Genomic DNA, 24011 nt, shown 5'->3' with positions numbered 1-24011 from the left:
CAACATATTCAACACCCTTCCATCTTTGTCACACTTCACCTAACTCCTCCTCTCGTCACTTTTGAACGAGTACTAATGGGCTGTGATTGAAGGAGGTCTCACTTTTTTTCAACATATTCAACACCCTTCCATCTTTGTCACACTTCACCTAACTCCTCCTCTCGTCACTTTTGAACGAGTACTAATGGGCTGTGATTGAAGGAGGTCTCACTTTTTTTCAACATATTCAACACCCTTCCATCTTTGTCACACTTCACCTAACTCCTCCTCTTGTTACATGTCATATTTTTCATAAACATATTGTCACAATAACTGTGTGATGTCTTTTTTTGTCACCCTCTCTCTTCCCCTTGTCCCAATTTCATGAACCCGTCTCCCACTCCATCACCTGTGGCTGTCCCTTTTTACAATATCATAACTGCATTTTACTAAAAAATTGTTTTTTTAACACAATCACTTAAAAGAGTACATCTACTTACATATTTTTAAATATTTAAATAATAATCAGACAACCTGACTTTTGCTGCTGAGAGTGTGGTGGGGGGAAAAACAATAAACGTAAAACTTGAAAAAAATGGCGGAGCACCATTTAAACATGTTTTACTTCACTTAAGAAATGTCTTAGTCATCTAATAATATTTTTACCTTCAACTTTAATGACTTCTATTATCAATTTGAAAATTACATCTTTATGGAAAAAATGAATATACGAAATTACATTAAAACCGCACTCATACAATCGTCCTTGTGACCAAGTTAAGTTGTCAACTGAAGCATTTTAAGTTGCTGTCACAGAGGAAGATTATCTAGTCTGAAACTAAAAAAGAAGGAGTTAAAACCAAAATGAAGGAGTTTGCAGGGGCCTTCAAAAATTTTCCAAAATGAAGGAATATTGGAGGAGTTTTGAAGGAGCGTACGAACCCGGATCAATATAAAACAATTTTTGTACAGCTAGACTTGAGATAGCCCATTTCCCCCTTTTGCAAGAAATTGTCACTTTGACCTTGAAAAAGACTTCGTTAGACAAATTTGACAACTACAACCTATTCATGAAGGAATCTCATTTATATTGGAAAGTTGATTGTTTTCTCGCCAGCACAATACAATTTCTAACAGCATTCTTAGAACTTTTTAATGGTTTGAAAATTAAAAACACTGAACATCGTATGACTTTCTTTCATTTTTTATTTTTTTTAAACTACACTTAAGATATACTGTCCAACCACGGATCGTATGGAATTTGCAAACGTCCAGATGAGCCGAATCTATCCGAATGAGGAGGAAAAGTAAAAATTTGATGCGCGTATTCCGCTCATTTGAATGAGACTCTGCTTCTGCAAAAGCTGACATCGCTAAAAATAATAGATTTGTCCATTTCCTGCATTTTTTGGAAAGTATTCAAACCTGAAACTAAACTCAATTTAGAAATGGCACTAATGAGAAATTATATTTTGATCAAAAGAAGTGAACTCAATTAAACAACCTTTAAAAAACAGTAGAATCTCGTTTTACGAGGGGTTACGCTCGACAGAAATGCCGCGTAAATCAAAACCGCGTAAATTGAGACCTTATACTAGTGCTAAAATAAGGGTTTGGTTCCGTAGATAACAAAATACTTCATTCTAGTGATGACTAATTGTATAATAAGTTTAATGTGTACTTATATCGACTTTTATGCACAACATGCATAAAGAAAATATAAATTAATTTAGTGTTCTGTTTATGCAGAGGAGCGGGCTATGATAGTCTTTTGGCAGTCATTAAGAATTTTTCTCTGTAATTCTTTGCAGAGCATAAACGCATCCATGATCACTTGCGTCATTTCCATGACAGAATCTTCCTTCACTAACAAATCAGAAAGATCATTTCTATTGTCTAGGAATGGCTCAAAAATTTCAATGTGAACGATTTTGGTTGTGTGTCACCGACGTCAGTATCCTTGTTAGTTTTTTCCTCCTTTGTCACTCCTAAAAGCTCTTCTTCCAGAGTTTAATAACTTTACTTCTGGAAAGAGCTCTGGAACCAATCGCATAAATTGTCTCCAGTGGCCCAAGCTCGATTATTAATACACCAAATTGCAGTTGGTTACCCATAATCTGCAATCTTTAGGAGTTGGGATTTTGAAAGAAAGGAAAATTTTATCTGTTTGCATTGCCACATCCGCGTAAAACCGAAATTGATAGGCGTAAAATAAAATGACGATGTCAAATCTTAAACCGCGTAAATAAACTCGCGTAAAACGAGGGTCTACTGTGCTACTACAAAACTGAATTAAGCGTGTTTAACACCAGTATTGTGCATATGAACGTGACTGAAACTAGAAAACACCATTGGTGTACAGGAAACACACACACACACACAAAAAAAAGAAATCACAAACAAAAGAATCCGATATGAAAAAACTGCTGTAGTTTACTTTATGTCCAGGAAGCTCTCCTCCTTCTCCAGGTTTAGCTCCTTGAGCCATTTTGATTTGCAATTCATCAGCGTTGGCTAGGTACTCAATAGTGACTCCAAATCTTCCCGAAGCCACCTATAATAAATTGCAATCAATAAAAAGCAACAATTACCTTAAACTTGTACAGAACAAAACTTCAGACACACACATTAGATAAAAGACCAACTTAAACTAACAAAGAAAAAATAAAAAGAAGTACACAAATGCAAAAAATCTCTTATTTTTAACATACACAAGTGTTACTCTTCTGATATACCATTTCATTTTGCATAGGTGTAATAATATATGCATTGTACTTGATGTACAAGACCTTTCTGCTTCAATGTTTAAAATGGACGTCAGAAATTTCGAGTGTTGAAATGCTCATTTTAGGGGCTTTCCACGGTATTTTTGACATTATGTAGAGTCCGTAACATGACCTTTTTTTGCCATAACTTTTTAATTTATTGTTTGATTTGCAAATTATTTTAATTCGAGCTGGTGTGTTGGTAGGAGAAGATCAAAATAAAATAATATGCTAATCAAACGGTAAATTAAAAAGTTATGGCAAAAAAGGTCACGTTACGGACTCTACATAAATGTCAAAAATACCGTGGAATGCCCCTTTAACAAGAAAACTAAAATGTTGATCTCATGCACTTGTAAGGTGATGAAAAAATATATGCAATTATGCATTACACATTTCAAATTCAGAAACGCAATATAAGCAATGTAGTTATTACTTAATTATGAAAAAAAGCTTCAAATTTAAGTTAGTCTCAGCAGCTTAGAACATATTTCACTCTGCTGCAAGACATTAAACAATGTAGTAGCTGAAACAAGTCTTTTTATGTCTATTTTTTCTGCCAGGCATGTATAAACCTTTTTAAGAAAAAACCACAATTAAACTTTATAGTATTGTAGAAGTTTTTTTTTTCTTTTTTTTTCAAATTTAACTTGGCTATTAAATTTGTTACTTTTATTTTTTAGGTTTTTTCTTCATTATATTACCATTATTGCTGTTGTTATTGTTAAAGTTTTGATTTTGTACCAAGAAAGTTGCATTAATATAAAACTTGAGGAAATTACTAGTTCAGTTTAATGTAATGGCTTATGGAAAATTAAGCAACAATCTCATTTAAAAAAAACACTTGAAAGATTTATAAAATTCAGTTACATTAGACATAGCAATGGTACCATTTTTCATGATAATATCGAAAAAATTTCCAAACTTGAAAACTAGTCCTTTTTGGAGACTAGAATTACCTAAAGAGATAATTATAGAAACTGGTTTCTTAAAAGAGTGCATGAATAAGATTAGGTCACCTACATAAATGCAACAGTTAGTTTCTTAAACAAAAGCCGAAGAAATAGCAAACTGCTTTATCAAGGTGGCGACAGGAACTGTGAAAAAAAGTTCCCTGACTTTTCCCTGATTTCGTTCACCAAATTTCCCTGATTTACGTTACCAATGATAATGGTTTTCTTTCTTTGCTCTACTTGAAATCCATTGTATGTTTGTAAAAAATGCAGTATTTTAAACGTTTTAAGTTGTGTAACTAAAGATATATTTTAAAAAGATGCTACTTTTTTAATAAAATGGTTAAAAAAAACATATCAAGTCAATTTTTTTGGGTGAAAAAACCTACAAAACAGTATATTAAATTTTTCTACAATGGAAATATTATAGAAAATTTAAAAAAAAAATACTTTGCTTCCAGAAACCACTTAGCATAAGAATTTTAAGAAACTGTTAAAATCTCTTAAAAACATATGTGTATTTATGATATTACTAAAAAGTAATTGAAATTATTTTGAACTAAGTTCTCAAACAGTTTAATAATTGTTGCAAAAATAACAAGTAATAGTGAAAGAATAGAAGTACTGTAGTTATTCTTACATAACTAATTGACATATTTATGCAAAACAGATGAAACCATTTGACATCCATTCATAGGGAGCTTTTCTCTAATCAAAAATAGGTTTTAATGAATGAATACAGCATTTTAACAATAAAAAAATAAATATATTTACTTAAGTACACAAGTTAACTCTATTTCAAATGATTTCAGTATGTAACGAAAAAAAATCTTAGATTGCTTTTGTAACAAACAACTTTGAACTGCAAGAAGAAAAAAAAAGCAATTAGTTAATTTCAAAATATATAAAAAAAGTCTACAACTTGGTTATAAAATTAAAGAATCACTTAAGTCTGAAGAAAAGAAAACTTTTATAATCTGTGGTGACAACAAATAGTATAACGGCAAGTTTTTTTTATTGAAAGTTCAATTTTAGCAATATAATTAAAAACGCGAAGAAGTAATAACTTTTAAGCTTTTATAGTATTAATTCAAAAACCGAAGATTTCTTCTTGAAATCGTGATTGCAGTACGCTAATTACTTCGAGACAATGAAATAAAGGCAAAGGAGCTAAGGCATTAATGAAGGCTTCCTCTTTGCCTGTATGGTTGTTTATTTTACATAGCATTGAAAGCGTAAAAAGAAATTTCGAGCTAGGTAAAATAAACAACCTAAAAGACACAGAAGCAATCTTAGGAAGTTCATCCTGTTGTTAATAAGTAAGATTCAATACTTTGACGTAGAGGAAAAAAGATGCACAAATATACGGCAGTGTATAATCGCACCTCATTAATTTTACTTTCTTTTTGAACAGATAATTGGCGGAAAATGCGTAGGGAATTAGAGTACTTAATTTTGTAAAGCAAAAAAAAAAAAATTTTTTTTCTTCATGAAATCAATTTTCCCTGATTTTTTGTTATTTTTTCAAAATTCCCTGATATTTCCCTGACTTTTCCCTGATTAATAAAGTTCCCTGACTTTTCCCTGATCTCCCTGATCTGTCGCCACCCTGTTTATTATTTATTCAGTGAAATATGCAGTAAAACCTGTGAAGTTGACCACCCTTGTAAGATGACCACCTGTCTAAGTTGATTGCTTTTTTCAGGCACGTAATTAGCCCTTATCATATAAATCAACCTTTGTAAGTTGACCACTAAAGTAGCGCACCGCAAGTGGTCAACTTACACAGGTTTCACTGTATCTAAAAAGTAACTCACCTGCTTTATTGCAGACCTGTAGTTATTGTTTGGATCAGTGATGATGAACCTATCAGGGTCCTCCCCTCCTTCTCCAGTGTTGGACTTGCCCCCAACTCTATTCATTGCTGCTGCCAGTGTTTTGTGCGTTTCGACAGATATGCTGCCAAAGCTCATGGCACCTGCAGAGGAAAAAGAAGAAATCAGAAACCTCTGGCACAAATTAAGTTCATAATCTTGTTTTTTTTTTAAATCAAAGACAAAGAGCTACAGAAGTATAACTTCAAGGCCGGATCTCGATGATTTGAATTTTAATATAATGGAAACAAGATGAAAAAATATTTTCTTTCTCGGAAGCAGTTTGAGCATCGATTGTAAAATTTAAGAAAGTAGTTACTAAAGTGTCAGTTCTTTTATTCTCGTAAAAAAAGTGTGTACTTTAAAATAACTCAATTATCTTCAGCTAGTGATAGTCAGCACTGATATCTAACACACACACAAGTCAAATAAGATTTTTAAAAAATATATCCAGTATAAGAATAAACAGATTATTTTAGACTTTTTGGCATATGGTTTGGCTTTTTTGGGAGTATATTGACCTGGAAATATAAATGCGAAAAGAAATAGAGAGAAGCCTCACCCCACTGTTTTGAGAGAAGCAAGGAGAGGGTTCTTCAACACTAAAAGTTCCAGCAATTATTTAATTATGCAGGGAAAAGAGAAAATTTGTTTCTATCAATTATTTAATTGAGTTTAAGGTACAAAATACAATAAATGACACAAGACAATGTCCTGTAATTTGAATAATTTTCTTTTCACTAAAATAAATCATAAAGTTAAAGAATTCAAGAAAATTAAAACCAGAATGAGTAAACAATGTCTCGACTAATTTGCATTCATTTTACGATGAAGTCGTGTCTCTAGTTGATCAGACATTTACTTAACTAGTTTAACCAAATCCTTATTCAAACAAAAGACTCCTGCAATTTTACACTGATAGGACACACACATTTTGAACAACAACAATAAAAAACAAAATCAGCTTCCTTATATGTTGCAAAACAGCGAAATCTGACCAAAACTTACATATTTTGTTAAAAAATATATATAAAAAAACCCATCCAAACTGAATTTTGTATTTTCCAAAAAAAAAAAAAAAAAGGTACACAAAAACTACATACAAAGTAATGCGCCTGCATTGTACAATAAATAAAAGAAGTAAAACTAATTTTGTTATAAAGAATGTAATTACCTGTTGCAAAACGCTTGACAATCTCTTTTGCTTCCTCGACTTCACTAATGTCTATGGGAGAGGAAGATTTAACCAAATCAAACTGTCCTCTTATGGTACATGCCCTAACATTGGCCATGGTGATATCTACAAATTGCTGGTAAGCATTCTTGTTGTTAGATCGAGCAGCATCCTGCAAATTTTTTTTTTAATCAAACAAAAGGTTAATTAATGCAAATAATTATACTGAAAATTTTATGTATCAGCAAGGTTTATTAAGGGGTCTAAAGATCCTTAACCTTCAAAATTGTCAATTTTCTGGAAAAGATGTATGTTATGCATAATTTAATTCTGAACAATTTGATACCTTATTTATTACAATACGCAAACAACTTTTCAAGTTATCGTGAAAATGCGTAAACTTTCCCCATAGAGATTTATGTTTACAGCAGCTGTTTAAGCCCCTTTTTCTCAAGTGCCGGTTTCTCGTTTTGTGTGCGTGATATCTCAGAAAGTTTTTTATGTATTTCCGTAAAACGTTTCAGGCATGTTTGTCTGATTTATTTTTATGATTTGAACCAAAATTTTAACTAAAAATAAAAATTAATATTTAAAAAAAACTATTTTCACCCAAAATTTTGATATTAACTTATAAAATTTCTAAAAAAAAATAAATAAAAATAAATAAATAAATAATTTGAAAAAATAAATAAATTTAGGTTCAAATCATAAAAATAAACCAGACAAACATGCACAAAAAGTTTTATGGAAATATATAAAAAACTTTCTGAAATATCATGCACGCAAAACGAGAAACCTGAGAAACAGAGGCTTAAACAGCTGCTGTTAACATCTCTATGGGGAAAGGCAACGCATTTTTCGATAACTTGAAAAGTTTTTTGCGTATGGTAATAAATAAGGTATCAAATTATTCAGAATTAAATTAGGCATAACATATATTTTTTCCAGAAAATCGAACATTTTGAAGGTTAAGGGTCCTTAGACCCCGTAAAATAATTGACAAAATGACAACTTCAAGTATTTTCAAGAAATTAAAATGAGAATGAAGTCAAAAGTACTGTGGTCTTAAATCAATTTGTTAAACCAAATCAGTTACGAAAATACAATTTGTACCCCACCTGCAAATTGGCAATAGCTAGAGGATCATTAATATGTTTTTCTCCTCCACTCCGCCAGTGGTAATTACCAGGGTTCCTGAGAACCATATTATCACAGTCACGATCACTATATGCTATGCGGTGTCGCTCTAAATTTTCTTCAGCAAGAATTTTGAAGGTGATCCCTCCTATTCGGGATGGAGTATTCTGCAGAAAAAAAATATTTATCAAATATATCATAACCAATAAAAAAAAAACAATTTTTAAACACGAAGAATTAAAAAAGTCTTAACTACAGGGACAAACAAAAATGGAGTTAAAGATTCAAAATATTCTTACAGTGGTGGTAAAAAAAATTGCATCACCCGCGTCTTAAAGGAGAGGAATATCATCCCAACTGCATTCAACACACAGTCAAGCGTCCTGTATCCCAAATGATTTGGGGGTGTATTTCTGATCAAGGAGTTGGTGGGCTTCACTTTGTGCAAGAAACAGTAAACACTCAGGTGTATAATGGCATTTTGGAGGAGAAATTGCTTCCTACTATCCGGGATCACTTTACTTCAGTTCCAAAGGTCATTTTCCAGGATGATTCTGCTCTGTGCCATAGTGCAAAACTGGTAAGTAACAATTTAAAAACCTTGATCCTGCCATTAGACTTAAATTGACATGGGGTTAAGTAGTTTTTTTTCTCTAAATGCAGATTCAGAAATGGAAAAATGAGCATGGGGTCAGCAGTTTGCCTTGGCCTGAAAACAGTCCATCTACGTAAACAATTATTGGATTCCTGCCGTTAAATGTTTATTTAATAAGTTTTGCAGAATTTCACATACATTCATCGTTAACCAGTCGACCAAAACGTCTCACATAATCCCACTGTTGTGAAAATGCGAGGGTAATGCAATTTTTTTTTACCAGCACTGTATATGCATCCAGTTTATGAAAAGCTGCAGCAAGAACTTACTTTGAAACAAAAATCTACAACCTCTTCATTCAAACCAACAGCTTCAAAGATTTGAGCACCTTTGTAACTTTGAAGCGTAGAGATTCCCATTTTAGCCATCACCTTTGGAAAAGAAAAAATAATCCTCAGAAATAATAAATTTTACAATTCTGTAAAAGTACAGAAAAATAACAAGAGAAACACACACATAACTGTTACACAATTTTTCAAATGAAACATTTTCCTTTGAATGGCCATAATACAGCAAAATTTGCAGTTCAAGATTGATTAATGCATTTCTTTCTTAAATTTTAAAGTAAGTACCTACAGCAAAATTTTCAGTTCAAGATTGGGTAATGCAATTCCTTCCTAAATTTTCCAGTAAATACCTATTTCAACTTATGATAAGCCCTTAACATAAGTTATATTATGCCAATGTCATTTGTCAAGATTGTGCTCAAAAGATTCCTAGGATCTAAGCAAGAAAATGTGAGATCATGAAATTAATCATTCTTAAAATGTATTTTATTATTTTTTTTTAATTGCTACTATTGTATTTGGTAAATTGTTAAGTATAATAACAGAAATTTTTAAAAAATGCTAAGCACTTTTCATAATGCACTCAAAAAGATAAAATATCTTTTCTGGGTCAGAAAGGACAGTTTCAGTATTCCTGTAGTTTTCAATTCTTCCAAGAAAATGACACCACAAACAAAGAAAAGTGCGGCTCAAGTCATGTAGAGAATTTCTTATTATCTAGCTTTCAATCATAAATTTGAGTGTTGAAACATTCATACTTTTCTTAACAGGAAAGTTTGGTTTGAAATGACTTGGGCCGCACTTTTCTTCATTTGTGGTGTCATTTTCTAGGAAGAATTGAAAACTACAGGAATACTGAAACTGTCCTTTCTGAGCCAGAAAAGTTATTTTATCTTTTTGGTGCATTATGAAAAGTGCTTAGTATTTTTTTAAAAAATCTGTTATTTTATTCTTTTTAGTGTAAATGTATTTCAGAAATAAAATAATGTTACCATCATGAAATGTCACCTAATTTGTTCATATAAAAGATCCATTACTAAAAGAAAACGAATCCTATACATACGTGCCTAAAACTTTAAGCAATTGGCCGTAAAAATTTATACTTGTTCCTCTTTAAGATTTATTTGTGCGCTAATTTAATTAGAACCATTTAAATATTAAAAGGTTTCCCAAACTAATTTATGTTTCAAAACATACAAGTTACTCGTGATAAATCTTAATATGTATCTTTAGTTAGCCCCGATATTGTTATCAAAAATCCTAAGAAAGCAATGATATTGAGCAAATTTCATGCTTTTTGTTTTTTTGGGACGAATTCTTTAAAAAATGAAAAAACCACACGTTGTTAAAAAAAGGGTGTTACGGGGATGGATAAGTTCATAAGAAAGGGAAACTTTTTTTTTCTTCTTTTTTTGTTTGCTTCTTCCTGACGTAATCTTTTTATACAGTCACAGCATGTGGAAAAAGTGGGGAAAATACTAGCTTGCATAGCCACAAAATGATATTTCAGTTAAAATATGTTTTAGTTAAAATATTTATTAAATGTATCATTTCTATCAATATTGTGCAAAATCCAAGAAGTTCACTAAAAATCCCAATAAACCAAGATTTATATTGAAAATCCAAAATCTTTGGGGGAAACCCTAGATTTGGCTGCCTTGCTTATGAGCATAAAAGTGTGAATTGGGTTCTTATAAAAAAAAAATAAAAAGTAAATAAGCTGGGAATGAGAAAAAAAGGATAATGAGGATAATCTTAACCAGAGCAAATTTGTTTAAAAGAAAAACTGAGAAAAATGACCAGAATTTGAAGAAAAATAAGTATTACACATTTTGATTACTTGAGATTAAAGACCTGACGTTTATGAGGGGAAAAAAGGACTAGATGTGTTTCATCATTTGCAAATGCAATATAGATAAATCTGAGACTTTTATAAAATTATAAGGATTAAGATACACATCTCAAGAAAATTCACTCACTTTGGCAATCCCTCTTTCCATGGCCTCGACATAATTCTTGAATATCATATCCTCGGTCAAACTTTCGCTGATTACGCCTTCGTCTTGCAACTCGGCCATGCTTTCGAAGACCAGGTAAGGACAAATGGCGTCTGCCCCGTAGCCCAGAAGCACGCACATGTGATGAACTTCCCTGTAACGGCATTATGCAATCAGAAAGGTTTCTTTTTGCGAAGAACGTGATCGAAAGTCAAGATTATTAGACCGATGATTTTAAATTACCTTGCTTCTCCAGTTTCCAATATGAGACCCACTTTCATTCTTTGCAGTTTGTTGATCAGATGATGATGAACTGCACCCAAAGCTAACAAAGCACTGGAAAGGATTTTTAAAAATATGTCAACAAGACATAACAACTCTGCATTACAAAAAAAAAAGAATGAAAAATAAGATCTTGATTTAAGTGATTGAGCAACAGGATTTTACTTTTGTACAAGGAAAAAAATTAGAAAACTTCTGAATATTTTAAACAGCTGCTGTTAATGCTTTTGCTTATGTAATTGCTTATGTAAGTGCCTTCTCCACCACCAAGAGCAACTTGGGGTTTTGGCTTTGCCAAGCAATACAAGAGTTTGCTTTTTGGAGGAGAGTGTTTGTGAAGGCCACCCTCTTCCAGAGATGCAAAAGGGGATATCTCCCTGTCCGGAGATGTTTCCTTGTTTTTGAAAGTACAATATTACAGTTGTACTGAACATAATACAGTAGAACCTCCCTTAAGGGACACCTCCGAATAAGGGACACCTCTATTTAAGGGACATTTTTTCTGGTCCCAGTCCCTTTGAATAGGGACTTCCATGTATTTACCTCTAGTTAAGGGACATTCTGTTTAAGGGACAGTAACAAAGCCAAAAAAATGCAAAAAATAATTTATTAGCGCATAAGAAATAGTGAATTTACTAGAATTCAAGTTTCCCTTTTCCTCCAAAAATATATTTTGAGTTAAGTTTGACTTAAGCATATGTGAAGGAAACAAGCAATGTATTGTAAAAAAAACCTTGCTGAAATTAACATGCATGATTTGCCCTCTCAACAACTTATTCAAGTAGGTTCAGGTCCGACGGAGAGTGCACAGCAACTAATTAGCTTTGTATTCAAAACTTAAAATTTGAACATTAATTGTAATTCATACAGTATTACATTGTAATTTACATAACATATGCAATATATATAATGAATTACTTCAAAATTATTTCTGTATGCAACAAAACTTAGCCATTACAAAATTTTTGGTTACATTTTAATTAATGAAATATCAACTTAGAAATTTGAATAACTGTGAATTTCATTTAGCATATAAGAAACATTTTCAGTATTTAATTATAAGTATTAATTGTTAGTGTTAATGTTTATTGTGATACTATGCTACTAAGTACATGGCATGCATCCATTCATCCACCTCCGAATAAGGGACACCTCTATTTAAGGGACAAAATGTTTGGTCCGCTTAGTGTCCCTTATTGAGAGGTTCTACTGTACTTGTTTGTGCTGTAGATAGAAAAATAAAATCTTGAAAGAACTCACCAAGGGGTTAGGGGGAACGCACCAAAAGAAAAGTAGTTTGAAACAGATTTACATTGAGTGGTTTGAAAAATACTTGGGAATACATTCTTTTTCCCCCACTGAGCATGCAGCATGAGCTGGGTATGAATAATTACGATATTTTTTCTGATACTAATGGTCTATTTCTTAACATTTTTTTTTTTGGGAATAAAGTTTAAAAACTGACAACATTTTGAGCGGCACATAAGCACTCATCTACCAAAAATCTGTCAAGAAAATTTTCCTGAATATTCAAAGACCAATACCATAACAGAAATGAAATTAGAGTTTAAGCCCGATATGTAAGAAATAGAAATCTCTTACACAGATAGTAAGATATAAATATAAAGTATCTGCATACACAACTCAAAACTATCTGCAGGTATGTAAAACAATAAACAGCAGGTAGGTAAAATTTTTAGTAATGCAATGCTTATTTTGCTTTTAATCATGTATCCATGGAAAAAAGAGATGAACTTTTTCATTAATTTATCTACAGATTTTGAAGAGAATCATAGTTTAATATTGGTATTAATTAAAAATACTGAGCGATAGACATAAATGCAGCAGATGTGCCTGCCCAGTAACAAATATATCAGCACACAGTGTGTGCCTGTGCATCTGTATTATCTAGCTATGCTTACACGTCTTCTCTACTAAAAATCACTTGAAGATATACACTATAGTGCATAATTCCACAAAACAAACATTAAATATCCCACAGATTAGGTTGTACTAATTTTTTTTTTTTTTTTTTTAATATTTAAATGCAATATAATATGTCAAAAATTAATATGAGAATGCTTTGAAGCCTTTCAAAGCAATCACTAATTATTTTCCAACTTCACTTTCACAAAAACTGGCATATTTCCTTCTTAAAAATACCATAAATTTGTTATTAAAAATATCTAACAGACAAACAAATTTTTAAAAGTAAGTCTCACCTGACTGGTATGTAGTCTCGACCTGCCTTCTTATCGGAAAGGATTACTAAAGAGTAACCATTATCGGCTGCACTGCTCGCATCTGCACAGATTCTTTTCAGTGCTGGAAGCAGCCCATCAGCAGCTTCTTGAACAGGATAAACAATATCGATCACTTTTGTCTGAAATAAAATTTAAAATTCAGTAATTATACAACAAGAACAAACATGGACACCCATATGCAAAATCATGGGGGGGGGGGGGGGGTTCAGATATTTTCCCCATGGTTTAGCAAGATATTCAACCCCCCCTCCCCCAAAAACCGATTTCAGTACAGAATAGTTATTATAATTTGACATTTTAACTAACTTATTCCTTTGTGGCTGGAGAAGAAATGTTTTAACATTTTTGCAAAGAAAAAAGTACTAAAAGCAAGGAAGTTCTGATTTCTAAGTGTGGGGGGAGGGGGGCTTGAGCCCTCACATATGAAGGCCCATGAGAATGTAAGCGTAAATTTAGTATGTTTGCATTTAAAAAAAAAAAATGCATCTGTTTTTCAAAGAATTTGGAAATACTTATATTCTATAGTGTTTCTCAACATTATAGGTGCTGAATCAAATTCGCAGTAAATGCTGCTGGCAAATCAATGCTTCCACTAAGTGCTCATAAATGCGGAATCAAGAACGATGAAATTAAGAGTTCATTTCTCATAAACTCTTAAATTCATTTTGGGTGTCACCTGAGTTGGAAGTCCCCCCCCCCCCCCCGCCCCTCCAACTCTAGTGACGCCACTGCATAAGGACATGATATAAAGAGTTAAATTTTGAGCAATGCAGAAAAAAAGTAAAATGTTTCAATGCAAAATTTCGAATTGTGGCTGCCTTAAGTACTCATTAAAAAAATGTCATCAATATAACTTACTTTCCAGCCTTTGTATGTAGTAGCCTTCAGAGCCTCAATGTCTTTCAAGGATAAAATGGGTTGCTCCAAATACAGACGACAGCACTGCTGCGCACTCGGTTCTAAAATGTTGGCTGCGGGTCCGATCGGACATGCCTGGGGGAGAAATATTTCAAAACATTACACAGCAGATTAGATAAAATATATTTCCAATCACGGCGCACACACAATTTGCAGAGATTTGAAGCAAGCACTTTCAAGGATCTTTCATGACAAAAACTAAAGGATATGGTACAAATGAAAAAAAATGGAACTAAAATACAGAGAAGTAACACAAGTCAGATAGATGCATTAAAACATTTTAATTTACAGTATCTTAGCTGTAATGAATTAACTATACATTTCAAAAATATTTATATTGTATATTTAATGCATTTATGTGCCTCGACAAAGCATAAAAAAATTATCTAAAACAATATGTATTAATACATATTTTTGAAGTAAAACACATGTTCGTTTGAGGCGAGTATGATTATTTTATTCATCCCCAGCGACCACAACTGTTTAAGATACATAAAATATTAAATTTAAATTATATTTCATACTTTTATGTCTGCATATTTAATTGAAAAACATCGTAAAGTTACAAGTTATGTCGACGTAAGGCAGATCCATTTTGGTCAGGACATTTATTAGTTTTTTTCCCAACTTTGGAGGGAAAAAAAAAAAACTTTGTAGGAGGAGCTTTCTGCATGACACATTTCACTGCAATAATTGCTTACTAGGGTTGTGGGAATATAATAAGAAAATCAAGGACTTTCCACACATTTTTTCACATTATCAAATTTTCCATGAATTTCAAGGCCTTAAAAAAGAAAAGAAATTCAAGGACTTTTAAAGTGTCATGTACGCACCTTGTTTCAAAGCACAGGAATAACAGTTGAAAAAATATTTTAAAAATTAAACGTTTGTGAATAAAGTATGTTATTAAATTGCTTAAAAAATTAAAGAATATTGAAACTTTCTATAATGAAAATTGAATCATTAGATTATAACAGCAACATTTTTAAAAAATATTTCTTACCCAGAGTATTATGCTTTAGTATGATATCAATTACATAGACGGTCAAAAAACATTTTTCTGGTACTTTAATAAAGAACTATGTTAAAGTGTTTATTTTAAGATGTTTATCCACTAAAAGAATTGATTGCAGTGTATATTTAATCAAGTTAATGATTCATTGTAATATCTATGATATTAGTGATTATATTTTTAAAACAATTTTGTCACTTAAGAAACACTATAAAATATGTTAAATCATATTAAACATTTTAACTCATTTTAACTGCAGTGTGTATAACTGTTTCTTTTATTAATAAATTTATTATTGCTGCTATTATTATATATATGAAACATTATTCAAAATATCATAAAATTTGGATAATTAGCTCGAACATTATGAATTACGATCACTGGGGAATTTTGATCATCTATTATGCTCAATTTTTTGACAGCAAAAATGATTACACAAATATTAATTTTTTAAACTGAAAATTAAAGGAAACAGCTCACAAATAATGAATTAACTGGTAAAAAGCAACTACAAGTCTAGAAAAGACAAATACTAAGGAAATTTACCAAAGACATGACGATCCTCTCCCTAAAGGGGTCAATGGGTGGATTGGTGACCTGAGCAAATAGTTGCTTGAAATAATCATAAATCAAGGGTTGGTAAAGAGAAAGACAAGCCAACGGAGCATCATTGCCCATGGAGCCAAGAGCTTCTTTTCTAGAAAGACAAAGACATAAATGTAAAAAAAAAACAATCCTATTGCGTTACTTAATTTAGGATGTTAATAATTATCATCATTATTTTCTTTTCTTTGACAATTCAAAATCTTAATTAATAGATTAATTACTGAATGCAGTTCTAGCATTAAAATATTTTTTAGAGTTTATTATGCAGAAATCTGCCATGCTAAGCACAAAAGTCATATCTGCACTTTTTGTCAAAAATGAGTTACGGCCACCAGGTGGTTCTTTGTCACATATTTCATCTAAATACAACGTTTTAAGATCATTTGTCAATGGGAAATATCTGTAAAAAAATTTTTTAAAAGTTGCATCTGGATCGAATGCATGGAGGCACTAAACTTAAAACTGAAATTTCTCCTTTTGAACTCAACTGCAAATATGACTTTTGTGCTTAGCAAGGCAGAAATATACATTTCAAATAAAGTAAGAAATAGCAATGTCAAAAAAGCACAAATTGCTGTTTACTGCAGACACGTGTTTCGGCATTACAGGGAACGCCTTTTTCCAATGCAAAAAGTAATGAGCTTATGGATGAAGATGTCTTTTCACGAAGGTCGAAACACGTGTCTGCAGTAAACTGCAATTTGTGCTTTTTTGACGTTATTTCTTACTTTTACTGTTCAGCACAAAGGTATTTATCACATTTAAAATGTCTGATCTTTCAAACATGGATGTTTTTGGATCGATGTATCAATACCATTGATGTTTTTATTTTAAACACCAATGTTTTCCCACCAATGTCAAACAACTAACGCACACAGAATGCCTAAAGCAGAGAGGTGAAATCATATACCTACTTTGTATCGATCATTGGAACTAATAACAAATTTATTGTTTCAATAGTGTAAGCAAAGAGAGCCAATCTTCTGTCCTCAACAGCCTGGCTCATAGTTCGTTTGTTGGGATCCAACTTTGGGTGACTAGTATGATGGCTAGCAGCATATCCAGCAGTGTGCAAATCATCTAATGTAAACTAAAAAGAACAAAAACTTTTGAAGGCTAAATAGTTTCATTTGACAGTTTAAATAATCAGAATGTAGTTTTCACACAAACATGCACATTAATCATTTAATAACAAGATTACAAAAAAAGTTATAGGGGTCGTTCACAAATAATGTCACGTTTTGAGGGAGGAGGGGGATATGAGGAGTTGTAATTAGAGAGGGGGAAGGGTTTATATATATATAACAAGTGTGGCATCACCCTTTTTATAGCAATACACTTATGAAAAATAGCATGATATGTGATAAGGGATGGAGAGGGGGTTAGGTAAAGTAGGACAAGAGGGAAGGGGGTCAAATATGTTGAAAAAAAATGTGCCTTTTCATTTATGGACAACCTCATAGTTTATTTTTATTGTCTGATTATACTTGGAAAAAGGTTATGCTCACTTATGAGAGTAATGAGTATATTTCACATACATCACTTTACAAGGAAAGCATTAACCATCTCCAACAATTTTTACAACAGTTAAGTAACTGATAATGTCGTGAATTTAATTTCATTTGAACAATTTATGATCAAGGAAAATCCACTTGATTTAGCAAATGTGATTCACACAAGTTCCATTTTTTAATTTTAAGATTTTAATGCTAAGTACACCTATTTTGCACTGCCAACTTTATTTAGGTTTTTTCTTTTTAAAAGAATGCAAAATTACATTTTTTTTAGCATTTGCACAAATTATTCCACTTACAGAACTTAAAGTACTGATATATTTTTTAAAAAGAAATTGAGTTTTGAAAAGAACCATGATTTTAATTGCATAAACTATACTTTTCCTCATTAAAAGCAATTGACATTCTTCCAAAATCATTTTTTAGAAAGTGTGGCACTTTTAAGCATTGAACATTACTTAATTACATACAATTAACCCTGATTTATAAGTCTCCTGTATATAACACTTTTTGTTGACGTTTAGATCCCAAAATTCTTCAATGTTTTGTCTTCAATTCTTCAGTGTTACTTCTTTCTGTATATTGTTTCTTTTTGCTGCATTCCCTTTTTAAATGTTTTTACTCAAACAATCCCAACTTGATATTTCTCACTTTTCATGACAAATTCCACATTATGTTTCTTTCGAAACTGTAAATATGATTTAAACAATTTTGTGATTTTTTTCTCTTCAAGCCAACTAAAAACTTATTTGGAAAAATAATGTGTTAAACGCACTGCACTTCATATCCTCTGCCTAGAGAAATTTAATAGAACTGCATCACTCATTATTTCCTGAAATTGGATGAGGATTCTGGTCAGTAGGTTAATATACACTGAAATTTTAATGATCTTTCAGACCTTAACACTTCAGAAAAATATTTTTTGTTCAAAAGGAGAGTGGGTTGAAATTGTTCTTAGCTAGGTTGTATCTTTGCATGACATTAATTAACCAAGATATTAATTAAAATTATCTAAGAGGTTTTTCGCGACTTTTTCAGTGAAAACACATTTAAAAATTTAGTACCAAAATCAAGAGACATTTTTTTTTTGCGTCTGATGGAATGTGCGTGGAATTTCCATGTTATATAGAATTTGAAATATAACGTTTTTAAAAGCAGATTTTAAGGCTCAGTTTTTATTCACGGCATTGGTAACCGAATTCATAGCTGGCTGACAAGGAAAGAAAATGGGACAATTTAAAATTTTAATCTGTTGCCAGTTTCTATTTGTTAAAAATAAAGTACTTGCAATTGATTTTTAAGTGCATAAGGCTTTTAAAAGATTTTTCAATGTTCTCTCTTGATTCTACATTTATGACTCAGTTCGTTTTTTTTTTCTTTTTTTAATTTTTAGTTTTATTTACTTGTTTTTAAAAGGAATATGTCAGGCATTTACAGTGAAACCTCCGAATAGCGGACAGTCAAAGGACCAGAAGTTTTGTCCGTTATTGGGAAGTGCCCGCTATTAGGAGGAACTACTTAATTTACCTTTTTCAAAATGGGCTGTTGTTCCCTTTGTAGAACACAATCGAAACAATTGCGAAAGGTTTACTACATTTTAAGTCAAGTGTAATTAATCTTTTTTTTTTTTAAATAAAGGTATACTGACTGCACACACTTGTCTTAAAAAGCATGTAATCAATTAAAGTAATCAGTTAAAACAGTTTGACATCTCTTTTTTGCATTACAAGCCTGTTTCTCAATATAATTAAATCATTTACCTTAGCAAGTCCTTCAATGTCCCCTTTGCTCAGGAAAAAGTTTTTCAATTCTTCACTGTATTTCAGTGCTTCCAAAAAGTCTCTAATTGTGCACAATTTTCTGATTTTGTCTTTATCTTTTAAAATTTCGCTGATTTGAGTTTTCCCAACTTGAAAACGATCGGCAAAACAACACACTTATTTTTCCTTTTTCGGCAACATCCAAAACATTAATTTTTTCTTTCAATGTCACTCTTTCTTTTAGTTGCCATTTTAAAACTCAAATAATATTGTCACACAAAAAAATCAACACACCTTTAGGAAAGTTTGAAACTGCAAAGCTACGATTGCTGCATGAAAATTAGGTTCGCTTGCCTCTCACTTCATCTCAGGGTATGAATATCCCATTACCAACGACGGCGACGGTGATTCGGCGGAGCAACCCCCCCCCCCCCCCACACACACATTTTTTATGGTTAATTTATTTATTTTATCTCGAGTATCACTATTGCATGATTGACAGTTGGCAATATGACCTTGAATATGGGCAAATCTTTTTCATGTCTAAAAATTAAACAACCCAACGAAACCACGGCGCCAATAGGTAAAATATGCGTAAAAATATTAACCTATAAGACACAGCCGACTACTACCGGCGCCGGTCTGCTCAATTGCATCTCCCGAGAGCCCCAGTTAGAAAAAGCACCCAGTTTCCTCTTTTTTTTTATTTTTACTTTTGAATAGTTATTGTGTACAAAATTCATTAAAATCTTAAGAAAAATGTACGTTAATTGTTAGACTGACATCAGTTTTCACTTATCTGCTTCAATACTCTCAAAACTAGCCGTAACAAAATTATGACTTTTTTTTTCTGTTTCATTTTTTGCTGCCCGCAAAAAGTACCATGTCTTTAAGTTCTTTTTTTTTCTGCCCCCCCCCCCCAACTTTTTTAAGCCCCAATCGCTGCCTCTGCTGCCCATTACCACCCTTTTAATTCTAAGAAACAGTGATAAGGAAATGACAAGGGGGGGGGGGGGAATATCAGTTGTGGAGGATGAAAAGCTTTGTAAGGCAAGCAAGTTCTGTGAAAAGAAAAAAAAAATCGGAAGTGCTACGATCGCAAGGGAACTTTTTTGTGAAATAACTGTCCGTTATTCAGAGTTAATTACATGGAATGGCCTATATTGAGGGACTGGGACTTGCAAAAATGTCCGTTAATTAGAGGTGTCCGTTATTCGGGAGTGTCCGTTAAGGGAGGTTTCACTGTAGTATCCCAACCAGCTCAATCTACCCTCTAAACTTACGCAGAAGAGACAAACATTTACAAATCGAGTCATCTTTCAAGTAAAACCGGGTTTTGATTACAGCTTTTCGCCCAATTGAGTTGGATGCGTTACAAATTGCTTTGTATTATGATAGTATTATCTCCCCAAGAAGTATTGAATTACTAAATAAAAACTTTTGAAAATTCAAGGACTGAGTTGGTATTTCATACTAAAAACCTTATATCGCATAACCAAGAATTACCGAAAAAGTTGCTCCTAAAAATGTAAATACTTTGAATGTAAAATTTCTCAAAAAATATATAAAAAATAAAACATACCATTTCTTTCAACCAGTCATTTAAAGGTCGCTTTTGAGCAATTTGAAGTTTTAGATCTTCATCTTTTATAAAGAGGTGCTTCTGAGTATCCACTAATAACATTCGACCCGGTCGTAGTCGTCCCTAGCAAAAGAAACGGCAATGTTAGAAGCTTTTTATAATATCAATTGGTAAAGGACAGGAAAGTTTGTCTCATGGTATATGTTAACAGTGCATTGCCTTCCATTACGCTGAACACAATTCTTTAGATAAATCACTGAACAAAATTCTTTAGATAAATATTTACTATCTGTGCCAGGGCCTTACTTTTAACAAAAGAAGTATAGAAGCCGTGTAGTCTTCATCTAAATTAGTCATGAATCTAAATTACATTTGTACACTTAAAATGTTTTACCTTTTGTGCAATATTTGAATGCTCAATGTCTAGTACTCCCACTTCACTCGCCATTATCATGTGATTATCTTTTGTTAAGTAATATCTTGAAGGCCTCAAACCGTTTCTGTCCAAGATGGCTCCGATCAAATTGCCGTCCGTGAATGTTAGCAATGCTGAAATGAAAAATATTGTTTCAAAATCTGCACTTTCTCTTTTTTCTTTATTGAATTAAATCATTTGGCATTGTTGCATTTCATTAAGCACATAAAAATTTTATAACTGAAGTTACTTAGTAACCGAGTGCAGTGGCGGATCCAGACAATCCTGTTAGGAGGAGCGATTGAGTAATTCATTATGGAGGGGGGAGAGGGGGGTGACTGATAAAAATAAAATTTAGAAAAAAAATTAAGAACTGAAGCATGTCTTTTCTTTTTTTTTCCGAATAATATGTATAGTTCAAAGAGTTTGAATGAAAGTTATAAGTGTTTTGAGTACCAAGAATCATTCAGGTCCTCAACTGAACTTTTCTCTTTATAAAAGAAAGGTTGCAGAAAGAAAGGTACCGTACATAATGAAATACTAAAATTGCATTTTTAGCCCCTTCAGACCTTGTGTCCAGTATACCGGACATACACTTTAAGCAGCTGCTACGATTATTATCAAACTTCACATTTTTAGATTCGAAAAAAAAAGAGAACATGGAATTAATACCAACCTTTTTTTACTTCGTTCCGTAAGTAATTCTTTTCAGCATGTCTAAGGATATGACTGGGTTCGTTTACTGATGGGCTATTGCTATTTTGAGTTTTTGGTTTATTTTCAAAAGAACAATCACCTTTAATGAGCCAAACGTTTTCTCAGAGCACTTTTCCACTTCAAAACACATGTTGTGTGTGCTATAAAATGTGGATGTAAATGTATCCAGCTATTTTTTAGCAGTAATCTCATATATTCAAAGTTTACGGTAACATGACCAGCCTGTCTGTCTAAAGAAATATGACTTTTGATGAAAATTCGGAGTTATATAATCCATGGTTACGCCTTTGAAAAAAAATAGGGGGGGGGGAGGTAGTATGAAAGGGTTTTGATATCATTGGAGGGGGATTCGTAACATATGAGGGGCAGGGTGCGCCATCCCCCTTGGATAATTATCACCCCTGCATAACATACTTTTATACATAGGAGGTACATCAGGCGTGAGATTAAAACTTGACCCCCCTTACAAAAAATTTTGGATCCGCCCCTGCAGTATTTTGTTGTTTTCAAGGATTTGATTCAATTAACCTGCATCCACTGTACTTTGCACTGCATCAACACAATAGTGAAGTGGCACAAATTAAGAATTAATTTACGTGCAACTTTTTAAAATGCATTTCATATTTTTCAAATTATTGCCCACAAAAGTAAAACATACCTGGACCATCCCAAGGTTCCATTACACAGCCACTCCACCTGTAGAATGCTTTCTTATCGGAATTCATCGCATCGTCATTTTGCCAGGCTTCTGGTACCATAGTCATGACTGCCTGTTTGAAATAAATCAGTTTTTAATTTTCCAATGATTTAATCATATAAACTCATGTTTCTGATGCTTATTTGAGATCAAGAAAAAAGTTCAGAAGTTGTGAAAATGCATCCATCATCTCAAATACTCAGTAAACAAATCTTAACTTCGTTCTCAGATGGAAAAAGTGAAGCAAATTACAATTCCTCCTTCTAAAGTTAGAAGTTAAAAGTTTCTAGAAAAAAAACTGGAACTTAAAAATAATTTTAAAAAGTTCATACTGTTTACGACACGTTTTTAACAAAGTCCAAAAAAGGAAAAGAAAAAGAGAGAGAAAAAAAAATCTTAAATCTTAACTTAACCAAAGCTATGTGTGAATATTTCCTACAAAATACACTAAAAAATATTTTTACAGTCAGTGTTGCCAACTTATTGTGTAAAATAAAAAGTTGAACTTCTATTTCTTTAGGATCAAATGCTAAAAAATACATAATGGATCAAAGTTAATCTTCTTAGTTCAAACTTATCCTAAATTTGACAATGCTTTAACCACCTTGCGGTCCCCGAAGATATATCTCGTCCATTTATAAGTAACATGTAACTCTGAGACTATCCAAACACAGGTTGGTAAAAAAAATGTTATAAAGAAATGCATCCAACGAGATTTTTTTCACACCAAGTAGTATACTTATGACTATTGTAGGAGGAAAGTTCTTTTTTTTTTTTTCCTTTTGAGGTACTAATTAATTGATGCTTCAAAATGGAACAATTTGTACGATGGGCTCCAAAATGAAACCTTGGCAGGTGCAACACATTCAACTCACAAAATTATAAGATAATACAACGTTTGAAGCTATAGATCATTGGAAATACATTTACAGTAGGGCAGTTCCATTTTAAATAGAAGTATCATTTGTTGCACAAAACATGATTAGCATTGCAGCATGATCTACATGAAGAACTAAACTTTTAAATAATGCAATGATTTCTTGAACAATATAAAAATATTATTTTCGTCTTGAACAGACACAATATAAAAATATTATATTTGCATCAGTAGAATATGTATCTAATGAGTAGGTACATCGGTTACCAAGAGGAAAATAATATCAAATATAATTCAAACTTCAATTGCATCATATAGAAATAGAGTCCATATACTTCATAAAGTTCATACAATGAAGCATATACAGGGTGTCCAGCAAAGGACTCCCTGGTTTTAAAATTAAATATCTCGAAAACAAAGGCCCATATTGGAATAAAATAAACGGTATGTTTTTTGTGAAACGCATAAAAATCACGTACAGGAACTTGAAAATCAGTTTAAAAAATTGCCAACAGGCGGTGCTGCATGCTGTAATTGCAATAAAAG

The 24011-nt window shown here is 32.2% G+C and overlaps 1 pseudogene; it reads right to left on the bottom strand.

The window, feature by feature from the left end:
- LOC129232190 (uncharacterized) overlaps positions 1-24011 on the bottom strand; it is a 222266-nt pseudogene that overhangs the window by 79913 nt on the left and 118342 nt on the right.

This window comes from Uloborus diversus, unplaced genomic scaffold (assembly GCF_026930045.1).
Source record: "Uloborus diversus isolate 005 unplaced genomic scaffold, Udiv.v.3.1 scaffold_11, whole genome shotgun sequence".
NCBI classification, from domain to species: Eukaryota; Metazoa; Arthropoda; class Arachnida; order Araneae; family Uloboridae; genus Uloborus; species Uloborus diversus.
This window is presented reverse-complemented; position numbering and strand designations above follow the sequence as displayed.